Below are 11,556 nucleotides of genomic sequence, written 5' to 3'. Positions count from 1 at the left end.
ACGTAAGGATAGGGTGTTATTGAGCTCTGATCATGGTAGGAGGGTAACACTAACAGCAGAGCTTTAGTTAAAACTTCATTGACTACAGCATTGCCATCCATTACCCTCCCTGAGTACCCATTTATATTCTCGTATGACATACATTCGCCTGCAGTGGAGCTATTCTTATCCCGCTCACCACACCAGGACAGTTGCGTGATGTTTTACAATCGTAATAAATCATTATTCATTATGAGAATTCAAGAATGGTGTGAGAGAATGATGAAACGTAAGTCCCCAAAGTTAAAATATTTGAAACGAATTTATTCTACAATTCATGTCTGCTGTTTAAAGAATAGAGAATTCATTGACTGGATATTGAATGCTATGATTATTTTTAAACACAAACAAGCAAAAATTACAGCAGTGAAAATGTACTAAAAACTGCACTTCAAATTCCGTCTTGCTATGACTTCTTAATTCCTATTTTGAGATATTGAGACAATGAGATTGTCGATGCAGCTATGAGCTTAGGTTTCGTACTTATTCCATGTACTGTTTCACGGTTCCGTATTCAGGCTACAGACACTTCATAAGATCAAAGCTAACTACTCAATGGTAATCTTCATGGCAGGAATCACTGACAAACAAATTGCACGAGATTGTCTGAAATTAAGCATTAGTAGTCTAGTCAGCATAGAAACAAAAGAGTTGTTCTTGCTAGGCTCCGCATAGGGCAGTCATCTTACACAATCAAATCCTGTCAACCTCAGAAGATTGTTTTGATATTTGGGCTGGGACAGCCATAACAAAAGAAAAAAATTAGCTTAATAGGCCAATCTCTCTCCCTCTCTCTGTCACACACACACACACACACACACACACACACACACACACACACACACACACACACACACACACACACACATTGATTTTCTCAAAGGCACTCTGTTCCTCCATTATTCCGTTTCACTAGGCATTAGGCATTACTGTTATGGCATTGTTCCACTAAATGCCCGCTACCTCTCATCATGCCACATCAAGAATAGCCGCTAGTCAAGCGTACACAGTTCAACTTCAAACATAATGAACCAACGCCTAGTCGCCTGCATTCATTCCATCTACTTTTGTTCTTCGGAACAGCCTTCCTCACCAGTGGATATAGACTCTAGATTTTTCAAGAAATATGTTAATGGATAACTATTGATGTTGACGATTAACTCTTCAGTCTTGTCCGACTCCTGGTAACTTTGTAGGCAAGTGTTTTTGCTACAAAGTGTTTCTAGTGAGATTTTTGGAAGGTATTTCACCATTGCTTTCACCAACCCCACCAGTTTATCCGAGTATGAAATCGGCATATAGTTGACAAATCAGGCCTATTGTTGGATCGAAGTATTCATTGCTGTAAATCCGTGTGGTTTCACGGGGACAGTTAGCCTGTCGAGTTTCCAGGTTAAAAAAACCCTCTGATCTCGTATCAGACCGGATAACTCACCTCTAATTGAAAGAGATGAGATAAAGATTCCTCGAATCATAGAAGGAAATCAAACCTAGGTCTTTCCGACCAATGGGCTTCGTCTATACCGACTGAGCTACTGAGGCTTCTGGATAACTACTATCACATGCTGACATATGGTAATGTTAGTGTTATAGGTCTTGTGAATTATTAAAAAAATCTATTATTCTGACCATAATGGTTCATATATTATTATCAGTAATATTCTTTCATTAAACAAAAATATGTTCTGCTTATTTTATTATACGCCAGCAAAAAAATATTCACTGAAAAAAGTACATCACGTTGGTCTCGCAACGAAATGTGAATGCGAAGTAGTAATATTTCTTCTGGAATAAAATATATAAAATATTAAAAAGTGTTTTTAATTAAGATTATATCAAAAATAAAACATATTAAAAATTTTAATTTAGTTTATTGTATTGTACTTAGTCTTACATTTCTTTCATGTTTCTTAAAGAATTATTATTTGAATTTAAATTTATTAATTAAACATAAACTAATTAAACTTAAAATAATTAAACTTATTTTAAACTAATATGTTATTAAAAACTATTGAGATTGAACATCATACTGGTTATATTAGTGTTATCGGTGTTATCTTTATTACCAGAAACAACCATAATAACCATATAAATGAAAATATGCAGCATTTCGGCTCAATGATGAATAATGATGATCACATCCAAATCAGGTTTAGATCAGATCATCTGAAAAAAAAAAAAACACTCTCCTTAAGTTATTATTATTATTATTAAGTTTACATTGTATGTTTGTGAAAAATAGGAAATATAATATTTTAATTGCACATTTGTAAATACTGTCGTATAATCACTCTTTCTCAAACTTTGAAAAAAAATTATTATTATTACTATTATTATGGCGAGACACCTCCAAGGAGTCTAAAGACATCCAGAGAGGACACCGACTCTACAACTCTCCGTCTCCACTACTAAGCCATCAAACACAGCGCACAGCAATTACCATCATCATCTACACCAACGCCATCTACTACCTACCACCACCACCACTAGTATTTTTGTCTTTAAATTGTGTGTGTTCTCAAGGCCGATTTGTTTGTATTCGGGACTGATTAAGAAAAATAATTTTACGGAGAACAAAACAGAATCTAAGCATCAGTTACCTCGTACAGAAAATAGCTATTGGGAACAACCCAATCATACCAATCAAAACGGTGAAAATAAAATCAGTACGTAGGATCTTCACTCATCCATGGCCTTTGTGTACTTGTATTTAATTCCGTGAACCATTGATTTACATACGAATGCATATAAATTCAGTCAACAGTGTTTGCATATGAGGGGGCGGGGGATAGTTACGCCATATATTTACGAACATAACTGTAAAATTGACAATCGGTATATTTGATTGAATCTTAGGAATTTGTAAATACCGATATGATATGCAAGTGATAGGAGGTAGCTCGTTTGCGTTTCATTATACTCGCGAAATTTTGATTTATACCATACCTTATCAAAAATGTTAAAAATAAAATGTCAGTTATAATTTTTAATTATAGAATTATTATTTAAAATTTCTATTAAAAAAATAAAAACTGAACAATAATTTGTAAACATTTCTAAAACTATTTAATTAAAAGAGTTAAGTGAACAAACATGCACTTCAGCTTATTCGCCACGCGTCAGGCTAATGTGGCATATCGCAAATACCACGTCAGAAACTGCTAGTTCCATTACGAGCATTGAATTGTTTTGTTTTTATTTAAGTTAGTAGGAAAAGAATATTTACTCCTTTCGCAATAATGTTTTAAAAGTGGTTATTATATGCACAAGAGCAACTGTTTTCTGCAGTTTGAATTCCATCAGCGATATTCTTGGAATAAAGTAACTAGGAGGTAATTTTAAAACTTCTACAATCTCTAGTCTTTTGAGTAACCAAACCTTTATTTAATAAAGTATGATCAACTCTGATTTACTATCCAATGTGCCTTATCAGTGCTGCTCTCAACTTTTGTTTACGATTTGATCCTTCAAGTAGAATGTTTTTGTTGATTATTCAGGTTTCTTGAGCAGAAATAAGTTCGTCATAAAATGTCACTCAGGCATTTCCAACGGGTTGGTTCTCTAAACTTAGGAAGCAAATTGAATTCCTGTATAGTTCATATGAGATCAGAAAGGAGCGTGAGAAAGAACTACTTGTCGTTCTTACTCTTCTGTATTATCAGATGCCTCAACTGAAAATGTGAATTCAACAATAGGCGATCATTTCCCGATATACGATGCAGACGGATTTATCCTCTGTTTGAAATTCTTATTTCTGGAAACAACAACACTGGAAACAGAAAATAATCGCTTTAATTTAATCGGTTACAAACGATGTTCCCTCAAATTTTTGCCGGTCCATCTGCGTAAATATACTGCTCAAAACAATTAGGGGATATTTTGATTTTCTTATAAATTATAAAGTTATAAAAATAATTTACAAATGTAACAATTTTTTTTAAATATTCTTAATAGACAACAATGTAGAACACGCAATTTCGTACAAAATAATGTCAAGACTTGTCGAAACATGTCTTAGCCGTATTAGCATGCAGGGAGTATAAAAGCGTGGTTTGTTGCGCTCACTTCCACAATGCGTAATGAAACTTTTGTCACCTACCACCCATTATTTTGTTAAAAATGGTAGATCAACATGATATCCCGGAATACATGGCTTGGAGAGCCATTGCTCGATTACAAGCTGGACAAACGTAGCAAGTTTTCGCTCAAGCGTGTCGTGTATCTCAAAGTAATTTCGCGACTTTGGAATCGCTTTCTGGAGACGGGAAATATTTGCCAAAGATAAGGTCAAGGTCGCTCATCAACAACAACTCCAAGAGACGGTCAGTATTTGTCATTACTTTCCAGAAGAAATCGAACACTTAAGACAACACAACTTAGAACCGAATTTGCCGCAGCAACGGGGAGGCTGATATCGACACAGACAGTACGAAATCGTCTTCATGCCATACGTTTATATGCTCGAAGACCAATGGTTTGCATTCCGTTTACTGAAAATCACAAAAGAGCCCGTAGAATTTGAGCACAGGAACACCGAAATTGGACAAATGAGAACTGGGCTCGTGTACTTTTTAGACGAGTCCACGTTCAGTCTGCAACCAGATAACCAACGTATCTTGATATGGCGTGAAAGTGGAACAAGAAAGTATCCACAGTTGGTTCGCGAAAGACCACAACATCAAGGTGGGAGTTTGATGGTATGGGCTGGAATAAGTATAGGTGAGCATACTGATCTCTATTTTATCAGAAACGGTTCCGTAACAGCCTAAAGGTATCGCGATGAGATTTTGGAACCTATAGTTCGTCCATATGCTACTGCAATTGGCCAAGAATTCATTTTTATGGATGGCAATGCTCGTCCACATCATGCACATTTGGTATAAGAGTGGTTTGAGGAAGAAGGCATTGAACGAATGGATTGGCTTGCCTGTTCACCGGATTGTAATCCAATAGAACATGTCTAGGATAGGCCATGTTCATGCTTTGGGTAGACCCATTTCTGCTCGACTAGTGCCAACTCGATCGCTTCAAGTGTCGAAATTGCTCTCACAGAAGATGTGCCGCTGTTTTATTTGTTAATATCTTATCAACTGCACCCTATCCATAAGTAAGAAATATTTATTAATGTATAAAGTACCCAAGAGTTATAATTATTTGCAGAAATTCGACAGAAACTAAAATATCCCCTAATTGTTTTGAGCAGTGTTCCTAGGTCTCAGCCTGAATGTGTCTAAATGTACTATTTCTGTTATTAATGTTCTCCTCCTTTTGGTCTGGCTATTACCTATAACATTTCGAACATTAAATGGATTCGCTTAAAGCCACTTAGGCACAAAAGTTCCTAACCATTTGCACCAGTTCAAGTGACAGTACTGTCTAGAGAGTAGACGCTCTAAACAAATATGCCTCTCCAACTTGTGAGGTCAGCTTTACTTTTATCACACTGAGCAGGCTATAAGCTATAAGTAACTAACTAGAGTGGATTGAATTTAAATGATTAAAGTAATATTGGAGTGCTGACAGTGGAGAATTTACTTTGTAATAAATAGGTGACAAGTATGATCTATGATATAATTCATATTTATCGTAAGTTCAAAAATTACTGAATGTAAAACAGAAAATATGAAAGGAAAAAAATTGTGTGCCCGCAGTTAATAGCCATGTATGCTCTGTTTTTGACTAGAATGTGTGTGTGTGCGCGCGCGCGCACGCACACACGCTCGCACGCAAGCACACACGCACACATACACATAGCTTAGAGCAGGGTTTCTAAAGCTGTGGGGGATGCTACAGTTGGTCTGAAAGTAGACTTAAATAAATATTTCTTTTAATTATCCTAACAAAATAAATTAATATTGAATAAGTAAGTAAAAATGATTGAAATAAAATTGATACTTCAAATAACCAACAAATCGTGGCAGAATGACGAGTAATAAAAGAGGGATGAAGTGGACAACAATATGGCTTTATTGCTTCCGCCTTCCATTACGGTTTTGATAGATATGTAGTAAATGTGTGTTATCCCCATTTCAACCAATTGCTTGTTTTTTATTGATTTTTATTATTGAAGGTTTTCCTCCTTCAACCAAGACTCAGTATATCTTCAGAAGTGCAAAGTGACACTTCGACACAGTGTGTTGCGAGTTAACCTCAGTATTTATATATTTTTCGTAAACGTTTTTTAATAATGGAAAAGTGGCTTAGAACGCTTTGCAAAGCAAATGAAACAGGTGAATGCTAACCGTAATTGGGATACACGTGTTGTGTCGTCGAGTAAATCTGATACTATTAAAGTAGAAGAAACAAGCAGTTCAAAGAAAAAATATAGCTGGAAATATAACAGTTCATATTTGGAATTCGGGTTTACTTGGTGTGGAGATGAATGTGAACAGAAACCTCAATGCGTTTTGTGTTATGAAGTGTCATCGAACGAGTCCATGAATCCTACTAAACTCCGATGACATTTAAAAATCAAACATTGTGATGTGAAACTACACAGAGTACTTTCAGTACTCTGCGATGAAATGGACAGTAAATATATACAATTTTTGCATCATTCTGAAATTCGCTGGTTTTCCAAGGATAAAGTACTAACAAGGTCGTTTCAATTAAGGCACGAAGTTTTATTGTTTGTAAATGAACGTTATTCTGATTTTGCATCACTCCTTGTTGACGAAGCATGATTATCAACACTACCTATCTTTCGGAGAGTTTTTCGAAATTAAATGAACTAAATCTCCTTTCAGGGAAATGCTTTACGGGTTCTTGATGCCTACGACAAAATAAAGGCATTCGAGAAAAAGCTGGTGTTATGGATTACTTATGTAAAAGACAGATAATTTGCACCTTTTCCTACATTGAAATCCTTTTTAGTGGAAAATGATCTTTTCGTTGATTCTGAGTTTCTGGAAAGGGCTTGTGACCACCTCAAAACTCTGAAAGAGAATTTTGAAACATATTTTCCGAATAATTTTTATAAGAAATTTCTGGGGGTTCGAGATATATTTCAGGCTTATAGTCACAAGAAAATCCTTTCATTATCGAAAAAATAACAGTGAATTGAGCTTTCGAGTGACAGTGAGCTTAAAATGCATTTCCGTGATCTTGGTTTTATTCGATTCTGGATCTCGCCTTCAGTGAGAAGTGAATTTCCCGAATTGTCTGAAGAAGCATTGGAAATCATCACGCATCTTTTTACAACCTATCTTTGTGAGAAAGCGTTTTCATCGCTCCTTCAAGCAAAAACAAAATATAAAACTCGTCTTAGTGCGTTTAGTGTGAGTGCCGATCTTCGACTGAAGTTGAGCAATATTGAGCCAGATATCCATCAACGCTGCAAAGGCCGAGAAGCTGAACTATCTCATTAAAACTAAGCAGAACATAATTATATCATATTATTTATTTGGACTACAATTTCCGATTATTCTCGTTACTGGTTTTGGAATTAATCCATTTACAAAATTGGAAAAAATCGGGGATGAAACGAAAGTTACGCAAAGTGACGTCGATAACAAAAACCTTAATGATATACTTGAGTGGTCTGAAAAGTTCTCGCCCTTCGCCATAGATGGCAACACTATCGGCAAGATTTTTTTTAAGTTGGTACATCTGTCATAAGCATCCATGTGAAACTGCAATTAACTGTATCAAGTACTTTGTTTTATACAGCTGTCTGAAGCCAAAGTGTTGTCTGTATCCCTTGAAATGGAAAAAATTGAGTATCGTGCGTTTATAAAATTCTTTGTAAAAGAAGGCTTAACGCCAAACGAAATTCATTCGAAGTTCATAAAAGTTTATGGGACTCTTCCCCTTCGTTTTTGACAATTAAGTGTTGAGCTTCCGAGGATAAACCTTGCCGTGCCAGCCCTGAAGGTGATCGACGTGAAGGACGATCAAAAAGTGTGACAACATTAGACATCATTGACCAAGTGAACGATATGTTATTGGATGACCGGAGAAGCGAAGTACGTGAAATTGCTGGAACTATAAGCATTTCAAAATTGCTGGAACTATAAGCATTTCAAAAGAACGTGTAGGATATATTTCCATGGATTCAATCAGATTATAATTTTCTGTGAGCTTACAAGTAGAATTATGTACAAGCCATTAGGAAAACGAAAACCAGGACGTCCTCTTAAACGATTCAACGATGATTTCTAAGGCCGGAACAGGCCATGCTATGCCTAAATCCTTGACACGCATGATGATGATGATGATGATGTGTAGGATATATTTTGCATGAAGAATTGCAAATTAATAAGCTTTGCACAAGATGGGTGCAGCGCTTGCTCACAGCAAATCAAAAACGAACTCACATGAAAATCTCTTGAACAGTGCTTGGAGCGTTTTAAGAAGATTAAAACTGATTTTGTGCGTCCATTTGTTACTATGGATGAGACGTGGATTCACCATTACACACCAGAATCCAAACAGCATCAAAAGAGTGGATAGAAGCCAGCTGTTCAGCGCCGAAGAAGACGAAGTCAGTTCCATCAGCAAGAATGGTAAGGGCATCGGTCTTTTGGGATGCTAAAGGCATTTTGTTTATTAATTATCTTGAAAAGGGTAAAACAATAACTGGGGGATATTATTCCGATCTTTTAATCAGACTAAACGAAAAGACTCGGTTTGCAGAAGAAAAAAATCATCTTTCTTCAGAACTATGCACCTGCCCACAAAGGTGTTTTGGCCATGGGAAAATTAAAGGATTTGCACAACGAATTGTTGGAACATCCAGCCTATTCCCCAGATTTGGCTCTCTCTGACTTGTATCTCTTCCCAAAACTAAAAAACTTCCTCGCTAGTCAGCGCTTTTCTTCGATCAAGAGGTGATTGCAGCTGTAGAGAGGTATTTTGCAGATCTTACTGAGGACCACTACAGGGACGGTATAATAGCGCTGAGGCATTGCTGGAATGAAAATGCATTAGTCTTAAGAGATATTATGTTAAAAAATAAAAATAATTTTGAAATTATAAATTCATTTTTTAATTGTTAGGCCGAGAACCTTTCAGACCACCCTCGTAGATACACCTCGTAGATGTCGATAGATAAACATAGAGATCATTGGAACAAGGCAGATTGTTTCCTCAAAAAAGTATTCATAAAGAAGCGTGTGGAACACGTTTGTCCTAACTCCATTGTCCTAACTTAAACATATCCTGGAGACAGTAATTTTTAAATCTCCTAATCTTTCCTAGTAATATTTATTTGCACATAATATGTACATATATAATGTTATTTAGGAAATTGTTGACCATTTAGTTATCTTACATCAGCTATTCAGGTGGCGCTTTTTAGAATTGCCTGTTATTGTTTGATTGCCGTTCTGTAATCCTGCATACTGAAGATGCTTATGTCACTAATGCGAAAAGTCTACGATAAATTAATTTTTAAAGTGAAATTTCTTCGGTTTTTGTAAATATTATTAGACCGAAAATGAATAGGTGTACTCTTTTCCACACCACCTTTGAGGTAGAGTATGAGGCGCGCTTTTTTTAACGTGGTATCCCCAGTAGGCCTATTCCACGATGAGATGAAAAATATTTACAATACATTTTAAATTATATGAATTTCTCATAAGTTAAAAAAAAAACTTTCTCTTTCAAGGGGACCTATAAACTCTACAATGGTCAAATTTCGTTCGCTTTGGAAGCGTTTATTCGATGTGATACGACGGTTACTTGTTGGCTCGCATGTTTGGAATAGTTCAACTAAATTTTCCTAAATCTTTCCCAGCCTTTTTCTGAAAACCCTTGACGCTATCCAGAGGAGGGCAATTCGGCTCACACGTGATCTCTCTCTTACAGATTCACTCCAACCTTAACAGACAGTGTTTCAAAACTGTGTTTATTCCATAGGTACTTCAATGCTGATTGCACTGCTGAACTGTCAACCATCATTCCTCTGCTTCCTGTTGCAGCTGTTAATAAAAGAGCAGCAGCAGCTCTCCAGCATCCCTTTACTCTGCAAATGCAAACACGCCCAACCTGCTTCTTGTCTTCCAATTTTATTCCATTTAATTCTGTCGTCTTGGAGAGCGTTAGTCACTAAACATCTCCAAACAACTACAACCTGAAACTCTTCAAAAGAATGTCAATAAATTTTCTTAGTATTCATATGTACCCCCGCCCCCACATGGCAGTAATGTACTTATAGGACCTTTCACGTTTCATGTGTCGCCCAACCTGCTTCTTGTCTTCCAATTTTATTCCATTTAATTCTGTCGTCTTGGAGAGCGTTAGTCACTAAACATCTCCAAACAACTACAACCTGAAACTCTTCAAAAGAATGTCAATAAATTTTCTTAGTATTCATATGTACCCCCGCCCCCACATGGCAGTAATGTACTTATAGGACCTTTCACGTTTCATGTGTCGGTCAATATCTAAAAAAACGTCTTAGAATATATTTTATTTGTTCACTGCGTATTTTCTTTCTATAAGTAGTTTATTTTTAGAGATGAAAAGCCGAAGTTTCCAAGAAGGAAATCTTTTACCCTCGTCTTATATGGGGAGGATTCGAACCCACATTTTTTCCAGCTATAGGCATCTTCGATACCGACTGAAGTAATTTTCACATTTACGAAAAATGTCATGTAAAAGTCCGCTTCGTTCATTGCATATCCTGTTATTTTTCAACCAGTAACAAACGAGGGTAGGAGTCCAGGTTAAAGTCCAAATATCTTTAAACTCTGCTTCATTTTACCTCAAATGAAACTTAGCAGAAAATAAGAATCAGATTTATAGAAAGATTTATATTTCACACTATGAAATAGTGTGAATTCTGCGGTTGGTTGTCTGCAATTTACAAGATGAAAAATCCAAGTTTGAGGGAGAAACAATGCTCTTGCTTATGCCAAAGATCGATTAACTTGGAATCCACCTGAAGAAAGATTCAAAAAATTCCTCTAGTCAGCTACCAGAATTGAAATTGCTGCACAGACGTTTGCTTGTAGAATTTATTATACATATGTATAATAAACTGTTCTTACATATAGAATATATGTAGCAGCTAGTAAGTAGAATAGTTTGTGGAAATAGTAAGTGCATTTAATATTAATGAATCTAAGGAGTGTGACAGCTGATTTGGTTGACGTATATATCCTCTATTGAAGAGTAGATGCTCTTACTATTTCCACAAATTGTTCCACTTACTAGGTGCTCTCAGAAAAAAAATATCGCTCTTACTTCTTTGTTAACTGCAAATAAACTGAGCAGCCATGGATGATCCCAATTCTCTCCCCCACTTTCCATATAACGAAAACTTTCATCAGATGATATCTTATAACGCACATTCAGAAGTTTATAGGCTTCTGATATCACACATCTTTCTCGTATTAAGTAGAGTTCCGTAGTCCACACACTCTCAATGTGTCCTATTCTACATTCTTTAATCCCAATATAGTCTTTGTAACTTTTCTTTGCATTCTTCCAACAAGATCGTCATCTCCTGGAAACGGAAGAGACCAAATCTGCGTACAGCAGTTCACGAGAAGTCTTATCAAAGTATTGTAAAGG

The 11,556-nt window shown here is 36.1% G+C and overlaps 1 long non-coding RNA gene across 1 annotated transcript in view; it reads left to right on the top strand.

Moving 5' to 3' along the window:
- Positions 1-3,349: 3,349 nt before the first annotated feature.
- The window catches only part of LOC150099937 (uncharacterized), a 37,521-nt gene continuing 29,314 nt past the window's right edge, over positions 3,350-11,556 (top strand). The window contains exon 1 of the long non-coding RNA XR_016549265.1: positions 3,350-3,371. This is a non-coding gene — a long non-coding RNA (uncharacterized LOC150099937). The remainder of the gene's footprint in view (positions 3,372-11,556) is intronic.

The sequence above is a fragment of the Typopeltis vanoorti genome, chromosome 13 (assembly GCF_054136105.1).
Source record: "Typopeltis vanoorti isolate ZY-2024b chromosome 13, IOZ_Tvanoo_1.0, whole genome shotgun sequence".
In the NCBI taxonomy this organism is placed as follows: domain Eukaryota; kingdom Metazoa; phylum Arthropoda; class Arachnida; order Uropygi; family Thelyphonidae; genus Typopeltis; species Typopeltis vanoorti.
Note: the sequence above shows the minus strand (reverse complement) of the source record. Positions and strands in the feature narration are given on the sequence as shown.